Genomic DNA, 10,469 nt, shown 5'->3' on the forward strand with positions numbered 1-10,469 from the left:
TCAACAATTGTTTTTGTGCAAACATTAAAACAAGCAAGGCATCTCATCTGCCTGTTCGAGTTAGAATCAATAAATTTGTAATATATATTCCCAAATACCAAATGCCAATCAAGCTTATCATATGTTGTCGTTAACTTTTCGCAGTTACATAATATCGGTAAAAAAACAATTTCTGGACTTTCTTTATTAGGCATAAAAAAAAACCAATATCACAACAAATTCGATATGTAAACTCTCGTATAGTATACACAAGTCCAGGATATTTCTCTTTGCGCATACCTGAGTCACATTTGCCACATAACAGGCCAGATATTGATTGTTAACTCACTTCCTAGAGCCTTGGCTTTTGGTGTTAACGCACATTTGGCTGTCATATTTACTATCGTAAAATTCCATAAAAATCTGACTTTTCTCGCAGAGTGGAGAAACGTGAAGAAGCGCAGCCGCTGACGAGGACTAAAGGTTTTTTATTTACATATATATACTCCTTATATAAATTACATAATAAATATTTATATTTTAATTTCCATCATTCTTAGAACTTTAAACTCTTAGCCTACCTTTCCCTTTCCCCCATTTCCCCTCTTGCTTAAGCCCTTTCAGCGTATATTTTGCCTTAACAAATAATATATCCTGATTAACGCTTTGCATCAAAACTCAACTAGTTAATTTTATTGTTGCACAAACATATTTTAATTTTTATTTTTTTGCCCAATAACAACTGCAACAACAACTTACATGCATAAATAAATACCACACACACACACACAAACACTCTCGTGATGCCAACAACAATTTTAGGTGTATTATTTTTTTATTTTTTGGCAATTCGTTTTTTGTTGTTGTTGACGCCGCCGCCGAAGTCCCTTTTTTTTTTGTTTAAACGTTTCGGCCGCTTGTCATGCGATGAAAGATCTTTTGTATATGTGTGTGTGTGAGTGTGTCTGTGTGTGTACGAGTGTGTGTGCTGTAGAGCTGTTACGCGTCGCCACCCAGAAGCTCAAGTTTATAAGAGCCTACATATTCCATCATCATCATCCTCAACATCATCATCATCATCCTTGTACTCATCATGCTCATCCTCAATGTGGTTGTTGTCGTTGTCGTTGTTGGCGCACAACTTTGTGTGTGTTTTCGATAAGTTGTTGCTGCCACGAAACCAACAGCAGCAGCAGCAACAACAACTAACAAGGGACAGCGATCATGAGCAACTCATGATGATGTTGCTGCTGCTGCCGCTGCTGCTGATGATGATGATGATCGATGCCGTTGCCAAAACCAATGCCGAATGGCAATAGTCAACGCCAAGCACAGCAACAGCAACAACAACAACAGCAACAACGTCGACGGCAACGGCAGCGTTTGATTTGCTTCGCCTGCTACGCAGCCCATTAAAAGTACAATGACCAGAAAATAACGTTATTAAGCGAGCGCCTTGGACAGGCACAAAAACCCAAAAACCTCGGAATCAAAACAAAGTAAGCAAGAATTGCCCAAAACACGCACACACAGCTCCCAGACGCGTTGCCTGGCGTGGACACCCAGTGTCCAGGTTCCGGTATATGAGAAAGAGAGGCCCCACTTTTGGTTCGAGTCCCAGTTTTTTGCTTCGGGCACGATCGAAAGCGAAAACGTTGGAGGTCCGCTGCATAAACAAACCAGAAACAACAACAACACACAACAGCAACAGCAACAGCAGCAGGCAGACAAGAAGTTCCAACATAATGGGCATATGATCTGAAGATACCCTATAAGTTATTGCTGAATGAGAGATATAAAAATATATTACCCAATAATGGAACAACATATGTATAATATCAAGCAAAGAACTTGCCGATATATGTATAGTGTTATTATATGTAGAGTTATATTATATAAGTATATAAAAAGCTCCTACATATAAACCATGAAAAGAGTGTGAAAAAATTATACATTAATTACACATAAAATGTTATTAAATACTTGAATCAACAAAATATGTTAATATTTATTAATAAAATAATATATTTAAAAAAAATTAATTTGATTTTGTTATATATTTATAGCATCTTATCCTGGACATGTCTGAAAATAAGGCATACAAATTACAAAATAAAAAACTAAATTACCTATATACTTAAATTTAAAAGAGAAACAAATTAATTTAATATCCTCTAATCCAGTATACGAAATAAAAACATATAGGCAATGTAATAAAGTTGAATATTTAATAATGATGCAAACTTGGCAGAAAGTAAAACTAATTAAAACAAATTTAACCTATTTGTTTACCATAAAGAAGCTATAAATATCAAGCTAACTATACAAACTATATACTCCTCATTGTAGTCTCGTAGGGTATGACTATAAAAACGGACAGTAACAATTTCCATTTCATTCTTTTTGAATGCTGGCCTAACTGTTTATCACATGAGTCCCAGCTAATTGGTTGACTCTTTTGAGTTGGGTTAGTTTTGATTAGAAGGCAGCAGCAGCAGCAGCAGCAGCAACAACAACAGCAACAACTACTGACAGTAGCAATGGCATTTGCTGCTGTCCGGCAAACAAGTCAAATTACATAGTTGAACAATGGTGAAACACCCGCCCAGGACAATGCCTCAGAGCGAATGCCCAATGCTGCAATGCAGCCACTCGACTCATTGGCCCAAATTGCAGGACCAAAAGGCGCCCAACTGCAAAATGGCTCTCTGTGACTGTGGCTTAAAATTGATTGAAATTATCAGCTTTGGGTTTTGGCATGTCAACTGTAAATGTGTTTGTGTGCATATGTGTATGTGTATGTGTGTGTGTGCGAGTGTGTGTGAGTATCAGACATTTAATGGGTTAAACGAGCCAATGTGTCGTCGATGTCGCTTGCCAAGTGGCTTACGCTTGTTACTTAATTGGATTTGGGTTAAGCTTTAAAATTACGGCCAACATAGCGCACAATAACAATAAACTTGTAGTTAAAATCCATGTGTGTACGAGCGTGTGTGAGTGTGTGTATGCTGATGTGCGCTTTTAATGAAATGATTGTTCGAATGTCCTTATCACAAACACAGAGCGAGCAATGCAGGACTGCTGCCCAGGCAAGCGTGTCAAAAATCTGGCTGAGGTCATATGCCATGTAATTAGCAATGGCAGCAGCTCAACATTCGTAATGCCAAATGAAATGCTTGCCAAAAAAAGTAACCAACAACAATAGTCACCACCAGCCCAACAACAACAACAACAACAGCAGGAATAGCAGCAGCAACAGCAACGGCAGCAGCCACATCAGCTACAATTGTCAACAATCAAATGGTTGCAACAATGGCAACAAAGCGCCTTACTGACATGACGCAAAAATGCGACAGAAACCCCGACAGCAACAAACATGAAAACCAAATCAAAACGGACTGAAGAAGACCCTTTTTGCAACTATAAAATATTGCATAATTCACTTTAATTAAATAAATAAAACTTTATTAATAGAAGCATTTTAGGCATCAGTGTAGAATCTAAAACAATATCTGGCTTGTCCTTTTCTGTTCTTAATTAGAAACTGGCTTATGTCTTCGATTTCTATTTCATTTAAATTTCAGACTGCATTTTGCACGAAAAAATAATAATAAATATATCGGAAAAATTAAACATATAAAATAAATAAAAATATATGTATATACAAATTTTGTTCATTTTTGATTTAAATAAGCTTACCCCGGCCTTCTAAATAAGATTTAATAATAATAATTAATACAATGATAATAATTAAAATATATAAAAATAAATATTTTATGTATATATTCACCTTTCTATTCAATTATCCAGGATTTAATAGTTATTATACAAATTAAAATTTTGGCTCAAGTACAAATTAGAAAGAGTTCGAATTTTTACCTGGAGCGCTGGAAAACTAAACTAAACTAGAAACTTGAGGGATTTGACTGACGAGCATTCATTTCAAACTTAAAACATAAATTTTTTAATCTTTTATTTGATATTAAATTATTATATAAAGATTCCACAAACTACAATTTAATGCTAATTAAAATCTTTTCTAAAATTTAAAAACGTTTACTATTCAACTATTATTAAAAGTTGGGATACACAAAAACTAGTTCAACGATTATTAAATAAAGTGATGCAGTAAAAAATAGCAGTACAAAAATAAATAAACTTCAATTAAACGTTTAAAATCTGATTCGCAATGGCTGAGTCAAATATAATAATTTTTTGAACCAACGATCACTTTTATTTAATGTTTAATTATAAATTAAATTGTAGTTGTAAAAAATATTTCGGAAAAAGCACAATAAAACGCTTGAAGTCTGATCCGCAATGGCTTAGTCAAGCAGGTCCCAACTGTACTTGTGAATTGCCAATTGCGCGCGGATTGTACACAAATAGTTTTGTTCAAATATTTGAAGATCAAACATCTAATACGCAAAATAATTGCCAACTTGTGGCCAAATTTAGTGTCACCAGCGACAGGCGATAATAATATATGCAATTAGTGGGGCGCACGTATATAGTATATAGTATTTATTTGTGCTATAAACAATGAACACTAAGTACTAATTCATGTGAAAATAGTATTTCAAATAGCTGGCACAGTGCCAGCGAAAAGTATTTCTATAATAATTTAGATTAATTGATGCGTTTGGTTTGTTTTTGGTTTTTTCTATATGAAGTGCTCAGTTATTTCCGGATCATATGGTTATTTTTGGATTTGTGTAAACAAATTCAGATTATTGCCATAGTTGTCTCTACACAATGCTAAAATTAAATCAAAACAAATAAAAACAAAAACAAACAAAGAAAATGCGTGTCAAAAATGCGAACAAACGAAAAAGAAAGCAATAGAAAATTGGCAGATTTAAGAAACTCGTGTACAAGTGATTAATTTATGTTTTTTCGATGTTAGAATTTAAACATGTGATGTATAAGATGTTCGTATAAGTGTCATAGTGTCATAGGATCTTCATCATAATTGATGGAGAGCGTAAGATCAAAAGAGATGGTAATTGGGCTAAGGAATCATAGTATGAAGCAAGATAATTTATGTATATTAAAGCTGAAGATCGTTGTCGAAATATTTCTGTAGCTAAAGGATAAAATGCGAGACATATCAGAAGTATTAATTCTTATAAACAAACTCAGATTACGACCTTCTCTTAAATCAAAACGCTGGTACAAACTTTTGATACATTTTTGAAGCTCACTTTAGCTACCATTCTTTTAAGTTTCACCTGAAATATATGTGCCAAAGCTTTTGGCATTGCGTAAATGCTTTGCTTTTTGGCATTCGGCATTCAAAACGCAAACTAATGCTTCCAGCAGCTAGAAATTTTGACATGCTTTTTACATTTCTAACATGGTTCGCCTCAACTGGGGTCGCAACTGAAGTTTCAACTGCATTTGTTGTTGTTGTTGTTGTTTTGGAGGTTGTTGTTGAGGTGTTTGCTGCTGTTGTTGCTGTTGGTGTGGCTATTGTTGCTGTTGCGCCTGGCAACATGTTGGCATTGCCGTCGCCATCGCTGACATCGCTGCCTGTCTATCTGTCATATTTTCTTGTATAACAACTGTTATTTCATATACACATGCACGCACGCAGCCAAACATATTTCGAGGTCTCATATTTGTCGACTCCTTTCAAGATTTGAAAACACATTTGACTCAGCCCCAAAAACATTTTCAACTGTAGTCTATTAAAGCAAGCAACAGAATCTAATTCATATAGAAACAATTCTTAACTGTTTTGAAATCGTACTTGAGCTGGTTAATTTCAATATTTATTTTAAGTTGCTAATAAGAACGTGTTAAGCTATTAGATTTTTAAGAAATGAAATTTAATCGGTACTCTAGCTTAAAACAAAATTAAAACCTAGAAAAAAGATTTAAATTAAATTTAAACTACTTTGTAAACAAATTGGAAAAAAAAATTATTGTGAATCGACTCTATTTTCACGCCCACACGAAAGAAAAAACGCGATAAGAGTATTTATAAATGGGTTTTGGCACTTTTACACCCATTTCTTTTTAGGCGAAAATTAACTTTACAACTTTTTTTTATGTTTGTATATTATTAATATTATTGATACTTTTATTGAAAGGGCATAGAAAAAGAGAAGAAAACATATAAATTTCTTAAAGTCAATAAATAAAATATTTCCTTTTTTTTTTAAAAATATGTTATAAAATATATAATTTAAGATAATATTGTGAAATATATACATATGAATATGAACAGATTTTCGACCTGGCAACCGACATTATTCAAATTTTATTACATATTTCAATAAAATCCCCTCAAATCCTTCAACTAAAGGGCATTAGCATTCCAGTATGCCCATGTTAGTATTTTGTTTTTCCTGCCTTTCTATTTTCTTTATTTTTTATATTCGCTGTGGCAACATATTTCACTGCATAATTTCATAGATGTGCTCGTAACGCATGCAAAAGACAACAGCAGCAACAACAACAGAAACAACAAGAAGAAGAGCAAACACCCACAATGGGAGCAGCGAACTAAAAACTTGACATGGGGACAGCCGCAGCCGTCTAACTGACAGTTGTCGTTGTCTTGTGACGTGTTTTTGCTTGTTGTTAGTGTTGTTGTTGTTGTTGTGCGGGGCACTGGCTTGTTATCATTTTTTAATAACATTGTTGTGCAGAGAGCGAATTTGCATAAAACACAAACCGGGCGACGTCAAAGTCAGCAGCAGCAGAAGCAGCAACAACAACAGCAACGGCAACGGCAAATCGCAAGGCAGCGCCGGCCAACACGTGGTATGAGTAATTTCTGCTTAAGCACAAGACAATGACACGCGCGTGCATTAAGTGAGTGTGCGTGCGTGTGCGTGTGTGTGTGTGTGAGTATGTGCCAGCATGAGTGATTGTGTGCGTGCAGTATGAAATAAAACAATTTTCATACAAATTCCGTGAATTTGCATAAATTTCATGCGATGTCGTCAGACCGAGTGCAACGTCAGGCTGATCCTGTCAGGACGCGACATAACTGACAGCAGCAGCAACAACAATGGCAGCAGCAGCAACTAACGAAGGCATCAAAGCGCGACATTTGGCCAAGTGCACCAGGCGTGCTTGGTAAAAACTTTTGTGAGCAACTTTTTTGTCCGTTTCGGCAATAATCATAAAATTTAACTGCATATGAAACAAAAATACTACAAAAAATACTGAAAACCATAGAGATAGCAGCACGTGATTGCAACATAAAAGCGTCATTTACATGAGGTTGTTGTTTTTGTTGTTTTCGTCGTTGTTGTTGTCGTTGTCGCTATCGTTTCCATTGCTATTGGCATTCTGGTATGCGGCTCGTCCTGGAGCTGCGCATGCGCCGCAAACTTTTCCGTTTGCCATTTGCCGCCTCAATAGTTTGTAACGACCTCCAGTCACACCAACCCCGGCCCCGGCCCCTACCCAACCACCCACCATTCAGCTCACCCGAGCAATGGCCATCGGCTTTATTGAGGTTTTGTTTAAGCTTTTAGCGTACTTTTCTTTTTCGGAGTGCTTGGGCTACGGAAAAGTTGGGCTCTGTGTGAGTGTGTGTGTGTGTTTGCCCGGCAGCATTTTTGCAATTAGGCAACAGTTTTGGTATTTTTTTCTTTCTACTCTGGTAAATGCAATGGAACTTTTCAGTTTCGGCTACAGTTGCACAGTTTTCATTGCTAACAGCGTTCGACACATACAAAAATGCTGCGTAATTGAGACTGATTGTGGGCGAGCAGAGTGGGCTGTGAGGCGTGGCGTGCCGCTTGCAGCTGCTTCATGAAAAAGTTGAGTCCTGTGTGGCATTTGAAACGAATTTGGCATTCGTATCTGCACTCACATGTGCTTGAATTATGTTCCTGTGTGTGTGTATGTGTCTGGCTGAAAGCCTGCAAAACTAGAAACATCGTGTAGAAAAAATGTACTTAACAAATTGAGTATTTACACAGAATTTGTTTACGGCCTGGTCTTATAATAAAACTATTATTAAGCAAGCTTTCAGTATAACAATCAAAATTTTTCTTCTATTTTATGATTTATTATTGTTATTATTATAAACAATTTTCTTAGTTTGAAGACTCTAAATCAAGCTAAGTGAAAAAAAAAAGAAAATATAATTTAAAAAAATAAATAAGAAATCAAGGACAATTATATTATAATAATTATATTATATTAACTAATTCAAAAAGCATAGTCTCCAATACAACTATTTAATACAAAAATTGTGTGTGCTCTCCTCATAATCCGGACTTACCATAAAAAATGCACGAAAACAACTGAATTTTTTCCAATTATTAAAATAAATAGCCGTGAAAATCATAAAATAATCCACTTAATTTAATTCATTTAAAAAGTTAACTACGCCGAAAGACACGAACATTTAAATATAAAATACTCTACCTCTAATTCACAACAAAAAGTTAAAATTTCTTTAACAATTGTGACAAAATAATAATACTGGAATTGTTGTTAAAATGAGTGTAAATTATCTATATTTTGCCCTAAGAATCTCTATAGAAACATGTTCATATTCTGATAAAATATATAGAAAATAAATATATCAAAAATATTAAAATATATTGTTGCCCTTAAGACCTTCAAAAATGTAATAAATTTTTGGTATTTCTGTGTGCGTCTTAAGCTCAATTTCAGTTCTTAAAGATAAACAAGAAATGCAAATATATTTGTTATTGTGCACATCTATTTAAATTAATATTTCATGCCAAACAAATATTTACCCCACATTTCTATTAATCTTAAAATTTCGCAATAAATTTAAATTTATACATACCCAAATGCTGAGTGGCTGAAATGCACTTCAAAATAACTCAAGGTAAATGTATTTATATGTCTATGGCAATGCATTCCTCGGCTATTCTACCTGCATAGCAACAATCAGAAATGCTCTCGACTTCATTCAATTTAACACCAAAAGCTACGGCGAGGGGTGAGGCGGTAAGGTCAGAGGCAAAGGCCATCAATATAATGTGCGTGCCACATTATCAAACGTATTTATTTGCCAAACAGCTACAAGAAGAAGAAGAAGATGATGATATAGAAGGAAGACAACAACAAGAAACAACAAATGCAAAGCCTAGACATAAAGATAAACTAAGACGCACTTATCGCTGCCTTGGCTGCGAGACCCGAGATGAAAGCAAGAGAAATGGCCAAGATATTGGGCCATGATGGGGCCAAAGCAATCGACAAGCGTGCGTGAAGCAGAGGAAGAAAAAAATAAAGGACCCTGCCGGCTGGACACACGAATAAGAAGAAGATACAAAAATGTTGGACACGTTGACAGCTTAACGTACACAATTAATGTGACAATCTAACTAAATGCGTGTGTGTGCGTGAGTGTGTGTATGCGTGGGCCGGGCATAAATATGCGAGTATATAGCATACATATGTATTTGCGCATTGAGGCAGATAAACATGTTGCCAAAATGACCAACCGAACCGCACACATAAAAAGAGCATGGGAGTGGGGGTGAAAGCGAAGGCGGAAAGGAAGGACAAACAGCTGCCAATGCTGCCAAACGGTTGGACATTAATTACGCACAAAAATGCTAGTGGGACGGCAACGACCGAGCCACAACCGCCAAAAGTTCCACTCATTAAATGGTCCAGGCCAGGCCGAGGCTGGCGGGGCACAACAGTGCGTATGCGTGATGCGATCTAATGCGATGCGATATGCCAGAAAAGAAACATTAAAAGTTTTTATTGCCGATGGATGCTCTGTGCACATGCACTCGCACTCGCACTCGCACCCGGCGACTATCTTGTCGGGCAGACAACAAAAAGCATTAAATTACTTTATAATCCGTTTATAGCCCCAGCCGGAAGTGGCCGAGACACACACACACTCCCCGGTGCAAACAAACACAAGCACGCACACACTCACACACACACGCAGACTGCGAGCGAGAAAAGGACATCTCGGCACGTTTTGTGCACACATAGGAGGCAGCTCAACAACATAATCAAATCAAAGATTATGTTGAAACATTGAAATTACGTACAGAGCAGACAGACAACACTCGCAAGCACACACAAATGTATATACATATATATATAGCAATAAGTATATATATATATGCACACTCAACTGATGAAATGTGTGCCTTCTCATCACTTTAGTCAGTAATCTGCCTCCAGAGCAATGCAACAACGGAAGCAGTTTGCATAAGTTTGAACCGAGCACACGACTATAAAATACCCTGTTAAGTGGCGTCGACAACTACATTTCTAATATTTTTATAAATATATATACCAGACTTTTTATAGCATACAATAATGAAAAATTAAAATGAAACGTTTTAACGTATAGAACGCACAGGATGGAAGCTCTAATAATATATGGTTAATTATAAGATTGTCTTTGAAGTCTTAAAAAGCCTTTAAAAAATGAGAAACACATAACATGAACTATATATAAATTCTGATAAACATATTATAATAATACGATAGAAGCTTTGCACAAGGGAACGGTTTGA

General features: G+C 35.8%; 2 protein-coding genes across 2 annotated transcripts in view; both read right to left on the bottom strand.

Annotated features, from left to right (window-relative positions):
• Nucleotides 1-10,469, bottom strand: part of LOC135428074 (sphingomyelin phosphodiesterase) — a 116,308-nt gene that overhangs the window by 47,518 nt on the left and 58,321 nt on the right. The gene's annotated exons all lie outside the window — the stretch shown is intronic.
• The window catches only part of nord, a 44,449-nt gene that overhangs the window by 23,387 nt on the left and 10,593 nt on the right, over nt 1-10,469 (bottom strand). The window lies entirely within an intron of this gene.

This window comes from Drosophila montana, unplaced genomic scaffold, assembly GCF_035044405.1.
Source record: "Drosophila montana isolate Dmon_TW-CO22-7 unplaced genomic scaffold, ASM3504440v1 contig_2438_1, whole genome shotgun sequence".
NCBI classification, from domain to species: Eukaryota; Metazoa; Arthropoda; class Insecta; order Diptera; family Drosophilidae; genus Drosophila; species Drosophila montana.